At 36.3% G+C, this 19,922-nt stretch overlaps 2 pseudogenes; both read right to left on the reverse strand.

Moving 5' to 3' along the window:
- Positions 1-13,333: 13,333 nt before the first annotated feature.
- Positions 13,334-14,056, reverse strand: LOC143546825 (vacuolar iron transporter homolog 4 pseudogene; annotated as a pseudogene).
- Positions 14,057-18,717: 4,661 nt separating this feature from the next.
- On the reverse strand, positions 18,718-19,528 carry LOC143546788 (vacuolar iron transporter homolog 4 pseudogene; annotated as a pseudogene).
- Positions 19,529-19,922: the final 394 nt, after the last annotated feature.

Genomic DNA, 19,922 nt, shown 5'->3' on the forward strand with positions numbered 1-19,922 from the left:
GTCAAGTCGAGAATGCAAATCGAGGGGTGAAGAGGATTTTGGAGAAGACGGTTGAGGTTAGTCGGAAAGATTGGTCAGAGAAGTTAGATGATGCGTTGTGGGCATTCCGGACCGCATACAAGACTCCATTGGGTACTACACCGTTTATGCTTGTTTATGGTAAGTCTTGTCATCTTTCGGTGGAGTTGGAGCATCGTGCTTATTGGGCATTGAAGACGGTGAATGTTGACCTTACCGCGGCCGCAAGGAAAAGGTATTTTCAGATTCATGAGTTGGAAGAGCTTCGGGATGCGGCGTATTCTCGATCGTTGAACATCAAAGAAAAGACGAAGGCGTTGCACGATCAACGTTTAAAAGGCGGAAAAGAGTTCAAAAAAGGAGATAAGGTACTATTATTTAACTCTCGTTAGAAGTTGTTTGCAGGAAAGTTGAAATCAAAGTGGACGGGACCATATTTGGTAAAAGAAGTTTTCCCGTATGGAGTGGTGGAGTTAGAGAACCCGGATAATGGAACATCTTGGAAGGTGAATGGTCATCGTTTAAAGCATTATCTTAGAGGACCGAAAGAATCAATTGAGAGGGAGGACACTCCTCTCGATCCGTCGCACTAACTTGTCACACATAATTCTTGAGTGAATACTCAAGTGTAGAGTTTGTACATTCTTTCTTATTTTTTTCTATTTTATTTTTCTTTTTCCTTGAGTCACTAACGTAGTTTTTTGTAGTTTTTCTTTATTTTTAAGTTTTTGTAAGTTTTGAAGGAAGATGGTGTGAAGATCCTTTTGAAGTATAATGCAACATTCAAGTGTGGGGATGGAGCAGCAGGAGCCATATACTTTTCTGATTATTTATTTGCTGTTTTTTATTCATATTTATTGTTTTGGTTGGTCAGTCCGGTTCCATACTTTGAATGATTTATATCTATCGAGGTTGATAACATGAGTTTTAGATATTGTTTCCGTTGTTGCTGCTTCCGCTCGTGTACAAGAGAAAAAGTTGATACTGGTTGTGGGGCACGTTCGGAGATGGAGGGCAGCTTTGGTAAAAGACTTTGGCATCATTTCGTCATTCGCGTGTTACCAGCTAAGTCTCTTTCCATTATTTACCTTGCTTGTTTGTTTTTTTTATTTTTGCTTTTATTTTTTTAGGTTATTAGTTTTTTGTATTCCGATTTATTTTATCTTTTCGTCTTATCCTTGCATTGAGGACAATGCAAATTTTAAGTGTGGGGATAGGAACACATGTTTTTAACTTGTTTTTATTTAAAAAATAATAATAATAAAATAAATAAATAAGAAAAGAAAAAGTGAGAAAAGTTATGAAATGAAAAATATCAAAGAAGCATTCTCAAAAATAGAAAAAGAGGCCAAAGTGCACATACTAGACGAGACTGAGAGTTTACGTGTTACCAAGGGGATGGCGACTCTGAGGATACACTATTGGGGCTTGAAAGTTTCTAGTCAATAAATATTTTCTTAGGGCATATATAGGACAAAGTCCAATAATATTTAGGGCATGCTCGTACGACCTCACTTGACCTATCATCCATAATTCCATCTAAGTGTATTTTCTTCTTACCATTAAGGGGTTGTTATCTTACGGTGATATGTTGAACCAGTTTGCTTCAACTCGATTATTTCTAATTGTCTTTACTATGCTTGAGATGGGGTAGGTGGATCTTAACTCCAAAGGTGTGAGACTCATAGGTTTTTGATATCACATGAACTTAAATGCTTAATGTGTGTGGGGGCTTGATAGGCTGGTGGCTGGGTTTAAGTGGACAACAATATCGGCAATCGCGGTTTTTACGTTTATCTGAGCTTTAAGATAACGTTATATGTTTTTAAGACTGTATTTCTCCGATTCTGATCCCGTTGCAATAAGGCATTTTCAGGGACGAAAAAAAGGTTAAGTGTGGGGATATTTGATATAACGTTTATTATACGTAAATCCCGTGTATATTTCATATAATATTTTATTAGTTTTGGTCGGTTTCTTGAAAGATTTGTATACTACTAACTTAGTTTTATGTTTTAGGTTTCAGGTTATAATTCTGGTGAAAAGAGTGCGAAAAACGAGCAAAAACAAGCCGAACCAGAGAACCGACGCATCAGGAAACGAACCGGACCGAACCAAGATTGAACCGGACCAGACGAAGTGGACCAGACCCCCCTTGAGGCCGGTGTGCCGCGCGACGGGAGGAGGGAAGCCCGCCACGCAGCGCGGCGTGTGTGTGGCGGTGTTAGAATTCCAGAATCTTCCTGTTTAACCGTCTTAACCTATTTTTGGACCCTTGTTGCCTATATAAAGACCCCTAACCTCACCATTAATCATACCTTAACTCCACATCCGAATTTGGTGAATCCCGAGGAAACCAAGAAGAGTTTTCAGCAGCTTTGGAGTCGAAGAATCAGCTGATGTTGCGCGCATTGGTTGAAGACGAAGAACACAGGTTTTATCTTTTGTTTCTTTCGTTTTCATTTATTTTACGCCATGAATTCTTGTTTGTTTGTTTCGTTTAATTTTAAGATGCTAGGCTAAACTTTATAGACTGCCTAGGCTTATGATAAACTTATCTTGACGTTTTGATTTGATTTGGGATTATTTACGTTATGGTTTTTATGATTTAGTAAAAGATTTGCTTATAATTAACTGATGCGTATGATTGCTTAGGACTGTTTGATGAGTTTTATTCCATAGTTTTTCTTGATTATTGTTTGTCATATGATAGAATTGCTATTAGGTCAATTACTTTGTGTTCTTGATTATTTTATGATTTGATTTCGCGATAAGATCATAGGAATAATATTGTTAAATAAACCTAAGTGAGCTGCTAACCTAAAATCTGTAAAGTGCTAGGTTATTGATAAGTCTTTACTATTTAATCTTGCTAGATTTAGTTCTTCGTAAGGAGTCCGTCTAAGGTTGATTATCTATTATTGTTTATCAAATCAATTAATCATATTAAATTGCCTTTGATTTCCGTGCTATAAGGTAGGATTTCGTATAAAGGAACTAAATTGTAAACAATTGGGTGACCGTAAGCGAACTTGATTTTTAAATACTGTTGTGCGTTAAAACTTGTTAGAAATCCATAGGTTTTCTCTTGAGAAGGGTCAGGGGTCCTATTTGTTTTTTCTTTTAAGTGTCTATTTTACGATCCCAGTCCATAACTAAATATTTTCCCGAGTCAATTCATTACCAAAATTTAGGGAAGTCTAGCCTAGGTAGTTTTCTCATCATCATCATATTTTCACAACAAACTTTGCTTTCGTTTAAATTACTTGTTTTCTTAATTAGTTTTTAATTATAGTATAAATTAGTATTTTAAATAAAAACCCCCTTAAAAAATATAAATAATAAGTCGTGTTTTGTAGTCGAGTCTAATTAGCTAGTAAACATAATTTAAAGAGTCTCGTGGGTTCGATATCCGGACTTACTTAACTATACTAGAGTCGACCGGTTCACTTGCCGGTTAGTAGTTTAGTTAAGTTTAAGAGTCTAGAATTTATTACTTAGTGTCTAAATTAGCGTGTTTTAATATAACTACTTTTAGCACATCAGCGGCCTTAGCCGGAGGATCGTATTTCTCAAGAAATAGGGTCTGCATGGCAGCCCAAGTAGCTATGGAGCCCTGTGGGAGGGACTCAAGCCACAGACTCGCTTTATCGATGAGCGAGAACGGAAAAACGCAGAGTTTCACGGCGTCTTCGGATACGCCGGCAAGATGGAAGGTGTCGCAGATACGCGCGATGCGAGTTAGATGATGATGCAGGTTTTCGTGAAGTAACCCGTGGAACTGAGCAGAATGAAAAATGGTGTTCAGAATATTCGAAGGAATCTGCCAGTTCGCGTTAACTCCAATGGCTGGTGGTGCGATGCTGGATCTCGCACCAGCATTGGCCGGTCGGGCCCGGTCTGCAACTGTCCTCCTCGATGGTGGATTGTCGCCAATGATCCTATCCCAATCATCGGAGTCAACGGATGAAGAAATGGAAGATGGTGAAACGGCGTGACGCCTCTCACGAAACTCTCTCTCTGGCTCGGGAAATGCTTCCGTGTCGGGTGGTCCTTGAGATCGAGTCTGTCGCATAAAACTATAATTAGAAATAAATTTAACTAAACTATTCTAACAAATAAGCAAAACAAAACAAAAATAATTACAAGTAGCACACAAGGTAAGTCCTAACTCGAGTCGCTCTCAAAACGCCTAAAACCGTGTCCCAGGCAACGGTGCCAAAAACTTGATGTGTGTCGGATAACCCTATAACAATGACCCTCACAACTAAGCTTTAAATATAAAACGAAAATCCTAAAACCACACACAATCGGCAAGTGTACCGATCGCAAGTAGTATAGACCTAGGAAGTCCGAGTATCGAACACGTGGACACGTAAGAACGCTAATGATCACTAACCCTAGAAAAGACCTACCTAAGAATAATATTTAATTGATTTTTGAATTCTTTTAACTTAACTGAACTAACTAGACTGACTGACAAAACTTACCAAAATTAGAAAACTTAACAGAAAAACGTCTACCTAAGTCTGAATCAAACTGTAGGCCTAACAAGCGAATGGATTGAATGATATCTAGACACCGGTTTTTAAAGATGACACGACTAAGGATCGCTCGGGCTCACTGGATCACCTCTCGGTCTCACTCAATAAACCTAAACTACTCAAAATCGCCTAAAACGACCAAACCGGAAACAATTGTTAACGTGTTCTAATGTTGACTCACCTCTCGGTCTCACCAACACTCAACCCTAATGGCAATGAATACTACACAACCAAGGATAGAGGAACAATTCAACTTAAACCAAAATAGATCAACTAATCGCTCAAAACACCTAAACCTGACAAGAAACGAACTCGCTCTCGCGCAATCCTTATTCTAGCATGCAAAGGTAATGAGACGACCCTAACTTCTTATCACCTCTCGGTCTCTAGGAAGGTGCCTAACCGCTGTACTTTAACCTCAAATTCACGCAACAAAACCCTACGGTTGTACCTACCACAAACAAACCCTAAACACAAAGTCTAGAATCAAACAATGCACCAATCAATCAACACAAAACTAATTAACCGACACACGGAGTTTATGCAATGAATCACCAAAATTTCCAGCCCTTAAACACAACCTGTTCCATGTTTAAATCAAACTTTACATTAACAAATTAAGTCTATCAATCAAACAGTCCAACAAGCTCATCAAACACTAACAATAATCATCATTCCTAGGTAGAACTACAAGTTTAGCCTAGCATATTATTTGGACAGCAGCTATTCATCAATAAAACCATTGTATAACTCATCTCAAACATCAATTCAAGCATTCAATGATCAATACAATTCATAACCAAGTCAATATCTCAAGCAATTGCAAAATTACTAATCAATTGAACAAGTAAATCAAAGTGTATGAACAACGAAAAAGATGTAAGGATATAGGATGATTCCAGGCTGCTCCTTGCTGTAAAAATCGATGGTGAATGATCCCGAGACTTGTCCTTGCCTTCTTTTATATATTCATATTATTGTAAGACTTGGGCTTTTCCAACATGTAATGGGCCGGGCTTTGAGTTTTACTTAAAAACGTATGCGTAAAAAGCTCGTAAACTGCTCGAAAAGTCCGGTTTCTTTCTTTCTTTCACCCAAAACCTACAAGATTAATAAGATTATGTAAAACCTATATAAAACAAGTAAAAACACATAAAATATAATATAATACGTAGATAAAATGTGCGGAAAACAAGTGTGTTTTACAACACATTAATTGAATATTGAAGTTTGGACATTTAGAAAGACCTTAGGATTATAATGAAGACAAACTTGAATTTAAATGGTTGTATCTATTTATTTGAATTGTTTCGTTGTATTTGATTATTGTGTGTGTTATTTGAACGAAATAATTAATTAGATATTGTCATTTATATTTATGATAGTATCTTCGAGCTGTGAGCAATCGGATCACGTCCCGGCATTTCCGCCTTAGGTTGGGGTGTGACAAAAACTTTAATTTTTGACCAAATTAAAGGAACCGTTAACCAAAAGTTTAAATTTTTTGACCAAATTAACGGACATTTTAATGGCTTTGACTAATTGACTAACAACCTTGAATAAAATAATTCAAAGTTTTTTTTTTCACAAAAAATTTTCCAACAACCCATAATAATTTCTATCAATAAAATTGCAATATTGAGGATGATTAAAATGATTAGTTGTTTGAGAAAATGTTTGGCAATTATGAGATGGAATATACTTGCTAGAAGTACTTGGTTGATTAACATTTTAAAACACTTTGCTTTTAATATAGTCATCCTTAACCTTACAATCTGTTGATGAGAAACTTGGCACATCAATGATGGAATGTTCATTCATATCAACACAACTATCAACAATGCAGTCATCATTAACTAACTTATCAAAGCCATAACCTATGCCAACATTAACATTGTCCACCAAATCAACACAATCATGATTAACCAAAACATCACTAACATTATCAACTGAACTAACACAAACACTATTAACCAAATCAATACAAACATTATCAATCAAGTCAACAGATTTACCAGTAGTAGATTCAGATTGTTTTAGTTTTAGAAAAGCTTGGTTAGTTTCTTGAAAAAATTTTGTTTCATCATTAGCAAGTCCACCACTTACAAAGACATCATCTGCTGAACAATATGAACTATCATTAGTATTCGTTGGTTCACTAATTGAATCAATAGACAAAGGTACTTCAGGACGAATATCTTAGGCTTTGGTACATGACCAATCCCATAGACCATTTCGTCTTCTAGATGGGTGTCGAAACTAAAGTGGGGTAGGGATGTATAATTATCATTAAATGGTGGTGGAACTGCAGTAGAATCATATCCAATACCCCTGTTTTATTTCACCCCTATTTGTGAACCAATGATACCATTCAACTTATCAGAAGCCATTTCAAACTTTTCTATGGTTATCTTTTTTTCTGCAAGTTCTAACTCAAGTCTTCAATTTTCGCATTTAAACTAGTTACTCGTTTTTTTGTAAGATTCACATTACAAGTTTGATTCGAATAACTTTCAATGTAAGTTTGCCATGTCATCATGATGAGTCTTAATTCTAGTGGTAAAGATCTTCTCAGCTTTCTTATACTCGTTATTTTGGTACCTAATGCCAATGTTTTCTCTTAATAAACTAGCATTATGGACTCTATAGTTTTCTACTTTATCAATGCATAATTGTGAGCATAAGTGTGTATACCTCAGAAGAAGCCTTGATTTTCTTACTTTTATTTTCCTTACCACTTGAGCTCATGTATTGAATAACCGACATTTAAAATTCTTTTTTTTTTTTGCGAAGAAAAACAAATTACGATTTTTTTGAGTCACTTTTCATGCGATTACTGTTCACCCATGCTATTACTATTCACCATGCGATTACTGTTTCACACTATTACCATTCATGCGATTGTGATACTATTCATAGGGGTACTGTTTTCTGGGGGGGGACTGTTCACCGCACTATTCTTGACACGGTTCATTGGTACTGTTCACGACACTGTTCACATGTATTGTTCACTCGACAATATTCACTCAAGAACATAAACTTCAGATCTAAACGAAATCGAGCATATCTAAGGTCTAAAATTCTTCAAAAAATAGCGAAAAAACAAATCAAAGCTAAAATCCAACAAAAACTAAGATCAAAATCCGAAAAGTATGATCCGAAAACCACAAAAAGTTGAGCCGAAAGCTCTGATACCAATTGTAGGTCCTCTTAACGGGATTTCACAACTTTACTCGAATCAATCCGTGTTGTTAGTTAGCGGAAATCACTAACAACACTCGGATCTCGGATCTTAGTTTTGCAAACACAAAAGAAAGAAAAAGATGAAGTTTTGTGGATAGAGAAAGTGAAAAGTAAGTTTGAAATATGAAAGAGTTGTTAGGAGAAATGGGTGAAAGTGATCCTTTTATAGGGTCCTTATTTCTTTTAGGTTTTTATTTCATGGGTCAAGTGGGCTTACCCAATGGGCTTTTACCGTATAAAATAAACGAACTGAGTACGTAATAAACCGACTATAAGCAAACTGGAAGACATACACGATCCTAATAATAATATAGAATATTAGCCCTACAATCTTTTTAGCCCCTATCTATTTCTTTACATTTCTTCTTTCATTAGGAAGAACTCGACTCTTCTTCATGGTCAAGCTCAAAAAGCTGCATAGAGAGATCTTCCACATCATTGGAAATCAAAAGTTGAAATTCTTGTGCGAGCATTTATGGAATGCTTATCAGGGTATTATTATCACCGGAGCTCATCTTGAAATATATGGATTTTACAAGAATATGAAACATGAGAGATACTTGGGTGAGAAATTGTTTAAAGATTGAACTAGTATTTATAAATATTGGAAAAAACTAGCCGTTAAGATAGAGAAAAAACAAGAATACAATATATGAGAGATAGTGAGTGGAGTAGGGGGGGGGGGGGGGGCATCCACCAACCTCTGCATTTATCTCGTTCGTCATGACATGCACCTGCTTCATTTTCACCTTGCCCCATCGTGCATGTTCGGAATGCAAGGGCCACGTCACAACGTGCACCACATTTAATCCCGTGTTGCGGGTGGTCTTATAAACAATTTAAGGTTTTGTTTTCTCACCAATGTGGGGCCCCCTACCTCTTCCACTTTATTTAGTTAAGTATTTTGAAAGCTTTTAAAATTTCAAGCACTCAACTTTAAACATTGATATCCCATTCATCTTAGCTCCGTTTGGACACGATTTGGTTCGTTGCGAATCTCTCACAACGTAAAGCACAAGCGGAATAGTTAGCACTTATATTAACATACAATTAAGTATATCCAAGTTTTACGAAAAATGCATTTTTGTGGTTAATGAAAAATTCCTTTTATTATAAATTTTCAAACATTTGCAAACCCTAGTTTAGTCTCTACTTATGTATATTGTATTATGTACTTGTAATTGTTATCACTAATACAGAATACCTAGCTCCACCCATTGACATATCTCAGACAGAACAACGTTAAATCCTCGTGTTCATTTATTGCTTTTGTGTGTATGTGTTTCGTTCTTGTGTGCTCTAATCCGTAACAAGCATATAATCACACAAAAGAGTATATTATTTTATAACTTCTCATATTCACAAATACAGAATTCAATGTAGAAATGTAAATAAGAAAAATTCAAAGTTGAGAATGGGATTCGGCTTCCCATTTCCTTGATTGTTTCTAACACCACCATCTCTCTTGGTCTCACGTGCCGCATCAACATTTGGTTGGGAGTATGATACTTGGTCATGTTCCAGTTCAGACTTGTCCGCAGAAGCCGGAACACATAAATCATTTTGTGCAGCCATGATGGTCAAGAAAAGATCAAAAAACAAAACGATATCGCAAAGAATGATAAAATGGAATACGATAAGAACCCGAAGAGTTGCTTTTGAAAGATAGTCCCCCTGTAGGATATATATATGGACAATATGCATGTGTGTGTAGTGTATAGTTTAATGATCATTGTGTTAGTGGTGAATAAAGCTAAAGATAGTGTGCAAACCACAAGCCTCTGATAATAATATTTAAACAAGTGACTACATTTGCACTATCACACAAACAGTTTATCTGTGATGGACAAACCCTCTCAACTAAATCCGCCCAAACGGTCATTTCTGATGTATTTGCATCCAAAATTTTCAGTCACACGGTGCTTCATTGCTAAAGGTATTTGTACCGGAAACCAATATGCAACGGAAATTAGGTTAATGGCTTCAAAGTCTCTTGTTGGAACTCCATCATCCTCTGCGACAAACAACTATCTTCTACCATGACAATGTTACTGTTGCATATCTTTCCTCTAACCCCGTTTAGTTTCAACGAACAAAGCACGTCTAAATGGAATCTTAGTGATTTAACTTCTATATAAGTTATAGTTATTATTGTTTCATGTTAATTCCCTGCATAATGTTAGTTATATATTTTGGCTCAATATTTTTGCTACGGATTCCATCTAACTTAATGAAAACATGTAGGTGGATAATAAAGCTAAAGATAGTGTGCAACCCACAAGCCCCTCATAATAATACTCAAATAAAGCTCATTTAAAGAATAGGTTAATTGGTCTCGGTATATATCGAACTTGGACTAATGGTTTATTAAAATTATTCAAGGCTTGTGGAATCCACACAACTGCCATCATAAGAAAGTTACATCAAAAGGCCAATATAAAGAAACAAAAAAGAAGAGTGCATGATACGAACTATTATATTAATTACAGTTCAATATACTATTTAAGTTTATCTTCTATTTAGTTTTCCTGTTATACTCTACTTAGGTTTCCATATTGTTATCTTTTCCTATTTGTATGTCTTCGGTTTTCCTACAAATTGTAATATCATTTCTCGAGTTCTGTTTATCTACTTCTCTTTTGTTATTGGAGCCTAACCCACTATACGGGTCTATTTGGAGATTAACCATCTCGAATCAGTCTCTGTCAGTGCACAATCAAAAGGCTCGATACATCCTATGGCTCATATCTTTTAATAATGCTACTTCCGTGTTATAAACAATGTATCATATCTTTTAGCTTTCTGAGAGCCATTAGCAATCCTTAATCTTGATCGATATTTGAAGGATATTGTCATATGGCTCCCACAGATAGCGCTCAAAGCAAGTCATGACCAACTTAGGGGATCTATGTTTAGTATATGAAATTAAAAGGTGTGTGCACGACATGCGCAAGTGGCAACGGCTATTATTATACAGTCAAGGAAACATGAATTACACACCATGTCACCATGGCCACTACTTTATCAATAACCATATAAAATGTTACTTCTTTCCTGTTTCAGATTTTCCATTTATACTGGTTTGATGATGTGATACGGTGAATTTTGACCAAACGGAGAAAAGTAAGTGGGACCCAACTTAAAACGGACATAACTTTTGATCTATTTGGAGTTACGTCCTAGAATTGGCAAAGCAAGGGGGCTAGAAAGGGGCTCAACTTAAAACATGCATAACTTTTGATCCGTTGATTTAAAATGGGCACCTTCTTGCCCCCGTGCAACTACAGAATCAGTTTATTCGGGTTACTGTTTTGCCCTTCCCCAATTTCTGTTTCATCACCGTGTTGTTATGGTTATACATTGTGCTATCTTTTACCTAAAGATGTTCAAGTTCTCGTGATTACTATTCAAAGCAGTTTGAAGTTCCCACGATAGTAACAAGACTTGGATAAGGCAGACGTTTGGAATACTTACCAGAACCTGAAGTGACTCAAACAAATGTTTTAAACAAATATATATCTTCAAATTACTGTTCTTTTAAGTTGTATACATATTCTTAAGTCAAACATTAAAGTATAGTACTACTTATTAGTTATTATATTAACTCTATACACGATCTTCCGCCACTTTGTTTGGTAACTATGAGAATTGTTACCAGAAAACTCAAACGACCCTACCAATACTCTATTAGTCAACGGGATATGGTGCGTTGCTTGCGCTGGACAACTGCCCCTCAATGAGTTACAGGCAGAGAACCAGTCGAAACTGTATTCGAACCCAAGACCTGAGGCCTAACTCTGTGTCAGCCCTTGAAGGTTGATTTTCTGCCACTTCTAGGTAGATTAGTGGTACTTCTTGTCCGGTGTACATACTGTTCTTATTGGCTTCTTATTATTAGTTGGTTTCTTTTCTTTTTGACTATTTGTTGGTTTGTAGTGAACACGGTGATCTTTACCGGATTAAAGTCCATTAACGCTAGCATATGGACAAGATTTAGTGGAAATCTATAAGTCGTGTTGCTTTACACCTGCAAGCTTACCTTTGCATTATGCCAAGAATATTATCTTTTCTAGCAGAATCATATTTCCAAGCAGTACACAACAAAATTATATATGTATGTATATATATATATATCAGAAATCGTTGAATATTGACGGTTTTAAGTCCGAATTCAAGCTTGTTCCGAAGGCAGCTAGTCATGTAGAAACCTGGTAATTCGGCTGTTTCATGCCATGCAAATCTATATGCATATAACACACAGTTAGAAGAAGTTATATAACTTATGCAAATTCTATGACAATATAATAGTGCATCCCAAAGTTAAAGTTGGATTAATCAATATCACAGAAAAATAAAATAATTGAAGACTATGGAATCCACATGACGGTCACAATCCGTTCAATATAAAAACGAAGCAATATGAAACTGAAAACGGAGTGTGCGTTAATGCACACCCACCACCCACACCATAAAGAAGTATTGAAGGCCCATTCCCTATATGTTGAACTACTTTCCGAACAATACCTTTTGGCTTAATTTCAGCCAACCAAATTAGCAGTGGAGTTACATAAGGCATCCCAAAAACTAAACTGAACAAAAATAGAATGAGCCAACACTAGCTGTGATCGATAAAAACAAGTGCGGTGCATAAACCCATTTCAACACGGAAACCTGACCGTTTTAAGGGCTTAGCAAAGTACAAGACTAGAAAAGTCTTAAACAAAGGTACATGTTTAATCTTAAATGGACTAAGTTTTACAATATCAAAGCTAGTTAGGATATGTCAAATAGCAAGGAAGGTGGAGGTGTGTGTAGGATAGCACTTTCTAATGTCAGGTTTATTATCTAAATTGAGAGGAGTGTGCATTACTACAATAGAGGATTGTGACTGATGCATGAAAAAAGATTGGAGTGTGGAATCCACACCACCCACAACATGAAAATGAAGTGTAAAAGGAGAAGGCTTTATTGAACTACTTTAAACACTTGCCACATGCAACACGACACGCAACGTTGTTATGAACTGGGTATGTATTTCAGTATTTTAACACCTCTAGGCCGGTTAACCAACTTGCATATCGTAACAAACTTAAATTTAGTTTTAAGAATACTCGAGTAAAGTTAGCATGGCCGAGAGCTCAAGTTTCTGCTCGGATAGCTAGTACTAATTTGAGCTTGAGCGTGAGGGGGCATTGGCTCGGCTTAACTCCCTCGTTGAATCCTACTTCTCATACTAGAAGGAAAATGGTTTTAAAATTGCCTCACATTAAATTTAACACTAATAAATAAACGACTCATTTCAACCACAGTCCATTTTGGTCAGAACCCATTTTAATCCAACTCCAGACGTATACACAGATAACTAATTATGGTAATAATATTGTTCCTACTTTTCGCTTATACGATCGCTCATAGATCTGATATAACATATATAGTAATGGCACATGATACAAGAGTTTCTGATTTACATTAGACAAGCCCTTGGATCACCAAATTTCACTCCAAGGGAACTAGAATTCACATAAGGCTCAAATCTAAACAACAATCATGTCATAGTAAACAAGCCAAAACAGAAAATACAATCTATGCAACACTATATTTCAATAGAGCCAACCCACTTTGTGAGTCCAAAAGTAACAGCCATAGCCATCCAACCCCCAAGCAGAATCCTCAAACAAGACTTCACCACCGGAGTCCGCCCTAAAACCGCCCCAATCCACCCAAAAACCACAAGCGCCAAGCTCACCGTGGCTACAACCACACACAACCTAACCTTATGGTCCACTATAAAAGCAGCAGCAACTAATGGCATGATGGCCCCCAACATAAATGCAAGGGCAGATGCTGCAGCTGCTTGAAAAGGATTCGGTAGTGCCACCTTCTCGTCAATATGCTCACCGTTGTTTCCAGTGGTTCTATTATCTCTCTTCATCTGAGCCACTTCAACATCTCGTTGAGAGTAGACTGAAACAAACTCACCAATCGCCATACTGCATGCACCGGCTACTAAGCCAGCAAAGCCTGTAAGAATCATGGCTCTAACATCATGTTTAACGGCTCCAACACCCATCATCAGAGATGCTACTGAGACTAGACCATCGGTGGCTCCAAGAACAGCAGCGCGCAGCCACTGTCCCCTTTGTGAGTAGTCAAAGTCTTCGGTTTTGTCCTCTGAAACTTGAATGCATACATCATTTTGTGCAGACATGTTGGTGATAAGAAAGAAAAATGATATTGTCTCGGAAAATGGGGATAAATGAAGCAACTTGTCGAAGAGTCCCTCATCGAGTACATATATATATATACATGTAGTATATGTTAGTTGATAATGATGAATATGTAAGTGGTGACTAAAGTTTAAGATAATGTGCAACCCACAAGCCCCTAATAATGGTGATTAAAGAAAGCACCCAAACAAATAGATTGAATCGTGTCAGCAGCAACGGTGACAAGCTTATAATGTTATGTCAAAAGTGGTCTGCGTATTCAATCCATTTATATGATAACGGGTCAAATTGATGCATATTGTTTGATAGCTTGTTAAACAGTTAAAATAACTTTAACTGGCTAAAAATGAAAAGGGTCAAACATGTTTAACGGGTAAAAAGTAGTCATTAACTTGTACCCGAATGCTTACAAGTTGCAACATCCTAACCATGCTATTTAAAAGAAACTATATTATTTTTTAAATAATATAGTTGTTAGGATGCAATCAAATTATGAAAGCCTCTACTTATTAAACAAATAAAAGACAGAGGAAAACTACATACCGAGCATGAAAGGATTGAATAATGAAAATTAAGGGCTTGTGGAATCCGCACGACTGCCAACTTACTTGCAATATTTAAATCACGAAAATCTCAAAACACCTTTATTAGAATAGGAATGAAAGATAAGTAAAATATATGAAAGGAGAGTGGAATGCACACGAAAGTGAACCATATGCATGATCATGAATATGAATAAAAAATGGTAATGCTACTTATTAGATAAACAGAAAGTTATCATATCTTTTAATCTTCTGAAATTCATTGCTGATTGTGAAAGAGCACATATAACTAAACTGCTGTTCATTGCCACACACTGGAAGCGAATTATGAAAAATTTAGGAGTTGCTTATTACATCCAAATAAACAAGTTGCAAATGTTATCAACTTATTATATAACTGAAGGATCAATGTATGCAGTAACATTCAAAAGTACTAATTACTCTTTCCTAAATCTAACTCAACAGTCCTATAGAAGCATTATACAACTAAGTCAATTACATTTTTTACTTTGTTTTCCTATGTTTCAACTAAAGATATCATCAATATGGTAGGAAAAATACTAAATAAGGGAGTGTAGCTTGAGTGGTTAACCATTTTTGTTCCGGTTATGGTTTTGAAACTTTTTGTTCTGTCTTCACGGTATTATTATCACTTATATCGATCAGTATCTATTTTTGGTAAATCTGAGAACGGGATAACGAACAGCCCACCAATACTCTGCTAACTAGTGGGACCAGGTAAAGAACCCCTTACACTGGGCAAGTGGCCTATAGGGAACCTGAGAGGCTGAGACCCTTAGTAGAGGAGAATCAAACGCCCATGGCTATGTATTTTACCTCAAGACGAGTCGATCCCGGTCAAAAAACAGACATTTTAGTGGCTCAAGAAGCATATCGTTTAGACATGTAAATTGCTAAAACAGACGTTTTAGTGACTAAATGAAAAGTCTTAACAATTTAGCAGAAAAATGCCAAAAGAACACAGTAATTCAAGACATGGTTTTATTTTCTGCATGTTCAGAAAGTTGTTACGACCCATATGTATCCTCAACGGTGACAGTTTCAAGTAAAAATTCAAACCTGCTTTATAAAGCACTAGCTTTGGTGGGTACCTGACATTTTGTCTGTTTGCTGCCCAAATATATCTGCAGACAGTTAGCAGTTAGAAAACTTTAAACTTATGCATACTAACACAAAAAGGAAAAGAGTGCAAATCCAAAACTAAAGTTGGATTAATAAATGTTATAAAATTTTAAGATTGTGGAATCCACACGACTGCCACAGTCTGTTTAATATAAAATGAAACAATATAAAACTGATATAAGTGTGCAGACCACAAGTGATTAAAAGATAGATTAGAAAATGAAAAGATAGATATCAATCCAATGCCAACACAAAAAGATGTTGTAAAATATAGTTATTTAATATTGAATTTTTACAGTGTGTCTGTATGTAGCTCACAGCCTCAAGATAAGTTTTTCTAGGGTAGGTATCATTAAGGTTTTATCATTTGCATATATTGAGGGTTCCCACATCCTAATCCCACAATTTAGATATTGCTTTCTCATTCACATTTACATGGTATCTTAGCTCTAGGTATAGGTATGACACAAAACCCTGGATGGAGCGTGCTGCCATCATCATGTTGCCCCATCTAAAACTCAGCTCATTTATACGAAAACGGGTCAATTTGGGATATATTGTTTGATAACTGGTCAAACGGTTAAAATATATTAAAAGCAGCTAAAATTAAAATGGGTCAAAAGAGAAAAATATGTTTAATGGGTAAAAAGTAGTCTAACTTGAGTTCAAATGCTTACAAGTTACAACATGCAAAACCATTTTATTTAAGCTACATACCAAACTTAAAAAAATTAGGTACTTAAAAATTCAAGGCTTGTGGAATCCACAGGACTGCCAACTTACTTGCTACATTTAAATCAGAAAATCCTCAAAACACCTTTATTCCAAAGATAATGACAAATAAATAAAATATGTGAAAGGAGAACACATATAACTGGTCAAACGGTTGTTCATGACCCACATAGGTTGTGCTTTTTTTACATAACACAAACCTAACATGAAATATATCTATAGGTTTGGATTTATTCTAAACAAGTTTGGATCAGTTTGAGTCAAACCCGCCAACACGTTACCTGGACTTGTCAGGTTCTGAGTGTATGCGTACTTCTGGTCGTAAATTTGTAATGCTAGAACATTGATATGCAAAAAATAAATTAAATTCGGGTTAAAAGGTTTGGGCCAACTCGTGAATACTTGTGTCATGCACAGGTTCATGTGACATATTTTCGGGATTATTTCATGTACGGGTTGGTGTGTTTGACACGATAATCGGGTTCAACCCGCCAACCCACATACACAACACTTTTAAACCTCTAGCCCCACATATAAGACTTGAAGCAAATTATGAAAAATTAGGACTTAGGAGTTATTTATTATATAAGATTAAAGGCATGTGCACCAAATACACAAGTTGCAAATGTTATTATATAACTGAAGGCCCAAGGTATGCACTAACAATAAAAGGTACTAATTACTCTTTCCTATTTCAAACTCAATTAGTCTTGGTTTTTATGATGGCAGTTACATTGTTTTCCTATGTTCAAGTAAAGATTATCATCAATATGGTAGAAAAATTACTAAACTAGGGAGCTTAGCTTGAGTAGCTAACTATGTTTGTTCTAGTTATTGGTCTTGAAACTTTTTCGTCTATCTTCACGGTATTATGATCACTTATACTAGCTAGTTATCAATATTTGGTAACCATGAGACCAAGGGAAGCTCACAAACCACACCAATACCCTGCTAATTAGTGGGACCAAGTAAGCACACCTTAACTGGGCAGGTGGCGTTCCCCTGCGACCTCTGCTAGAGGGGAACTAAAACGCTCTTGGCTGCATATTTAACCTCAAGGCAAATCAAGTTTTCATAATTTAGGCAGATCACCAGCAAAAGAGTAATAAGTCTCAAGACGCATATCATTTAGACATGTACATTAATTAAACTAGAAGTTTTAGTGACTGAGCGTAAAGTCTTTTAACAATTACTAGAAAAATGTAAAGAACAACACAGTAACTTAAGACATGGTTTTATGTTTTGCATTTACAAAAGGTTGTTACCATAAGAATCCCAAATGATAACAGTTTCAAGACAAAATTCAAACCTGCTTCATTAAGTACTAGCTTTGGCAGGTACCATTTGCTGCCCAAATCCCATCTGCAGACAATTCACGGTTAGAAAAGGTTAAACTTACGCATATATTTTTTTGATTATCTAAGTCACGAAACTTACATTAGGTGTTCCAATCTTGTGAATTTTTTTTATAAATTTTTAAACTTTTTAAATTTAAGTGAGTCAAAGGAAACATATATAAATCTTGGTTACTATTAAATGATACTATTTTTCCAATTAAGTTGACCTAGATGTAAATCACTAGCTAGACCATATGTAACCTTTATTACCAACAGTACTTCTCTTCATCACAAGTACTCCCTTTTTAACAGCTGCATTAAAATGACCAATCATTGTCATTGAATAGCTTTTAACTAGTAGTACAACCCACACGTATCACAAGTCAAAATTTAGACCTGCTTTACAAAGAACTAGCTTTGGCGTGTACCCGATAATTTGGCTGTTTGCTGCCCAAATATATCTGCAGATACTTTGCAGTTAGATAACTTATGCATATTAAAACAAAAGAGAGAGAGTGCAAATCCAAAACTAAAGTTGGATAAATAAATGTAATAAGAACTACAGATTATGAAATCCACATGACGGTCCACACGACAGCCACAATCTGTTCAATATTAAATGGAACAGTACATAACTAATATAACTGTGCAGCCAATTTTAAGCACAAGGAGATGCCATCAACCATGACCAACATTTATGCAAAGCAGGTAGAATCTTTCTATATTTTTGGGTTTGTAGCATTTTACTCCGGGTATGGGCTAGGTCAGATTCCACACATTATGAATTTATGATTTAGACACACTAAACAAAAAGTAAAATTTTACACTGATGCAAACTACATATGGGACTACGGATCACTAGATAATATGTAACCTTTGTTATCAACCATGTACTTTTCAATCACAAGTACTCCTTTTAATCATTGTCACTGAATTGCTTTTAACTAGAAGTACACACTACACAGTGAACTTTACATTACCAGACCACTTTGATGGTGTTTATTCTTGAACAAATATACATATATATCAATAAGTTGTCCATATAGATTACTAAGAGGAAATCAGAAAACAATCCAAGTTTCATTCTCAGTAACAATCTGATGAGAGTGGCACACTAGAGACCAGTAGAGCCAATCCACTTGGTGAGTCCAAAAGTAATAGCCATAGCCATCCAACCCCCAAGCAGAATCCTCAAACAAGACTTCACCGCGGGAGTCCGCCCTAAAACCGCTCCAATCCACCCAAAGACCACAAGCGCCAAGCTCACTGTGGCTACAACCACACCAAACCTAACCATACGGTCCTCTATAAAAGCAGCAGCAAGCAAGGGCATCATGGCACCCAAAGTAAAAGCAAAGGCTGATGCTGCAGCAGCCTGAACGGGATTTGGCAGTGCTTCCTCACCTTCGTTTCCAGTGGTTCTATTATTAGCTCTCTTCCTCTGAGCCACCTCAACATCTCGTTGAGAGTAGACTGAAACAAACTCACCAATTGCCATGCTGCATGCACCGGCTACTAAGCCAGCAAACCCTGTAAGAATCATGGCTCTCACATCATGTTTAACGGCTCCAACACCGATCATCAGAGATGCAACTGAAACTAGACCGTCAGTGGCCCCAAGAACAGCAGCACGCAGCCACTGTCCCCTTTGTGAGTAGTCAAAGGTGTCCTCTAGGCCATGCTGTTCGGTTTTGTGCTCAGAGACCGGAATGCATACATCATTTTGTGCAGCCATCATGATGGAAGAATAGATGATACTATATCAAATAGAATGGTAACAGAAACTTATTTGTGGAAGATAAGAGTCCCTCATAGAGGATATATATATATATATACACATATATATATATAGTATGTATATGTGGATCCGCACACACACACATACACACGTACACAAATGGAGAGGGGGGGGTGCATCCATTTCAGAACCAGTATAATGTTAAGAACTACGAGAACTGCTTAACTCTTGGTCTCTTGTATTATTTTGTTATACAAATTAACTAGAATGCATATTGATTTCAATATGTTTAACATGTATTGCTAAATAATATAGTATTGATAGTGTTATGTCTAAACGCAAATGTATACGCATATGTGCACGCTTTAATACTTCTTAAAAAATAATCAGGAGAAAGA

The sequence above is a fragment of the Bidens hawaiensis genome, unplaced genomic scaffold (genome assembly GCF_021521415.1).
Source record: "Bidens hawaiensis isolate Kalapana, Puna unplaced genomic scaffold, B.hawaiensis_p1.1 tig00014466_1, whole genome shotgun sequence".
Classification (NCBI taxonomy): domain Eukaryota; kingdom Viridiplantae; phylum Streptophyta; class Magnoliopsida; order Asterales; family Asteraceae; genus Bidens; species Bidens hawaiensis.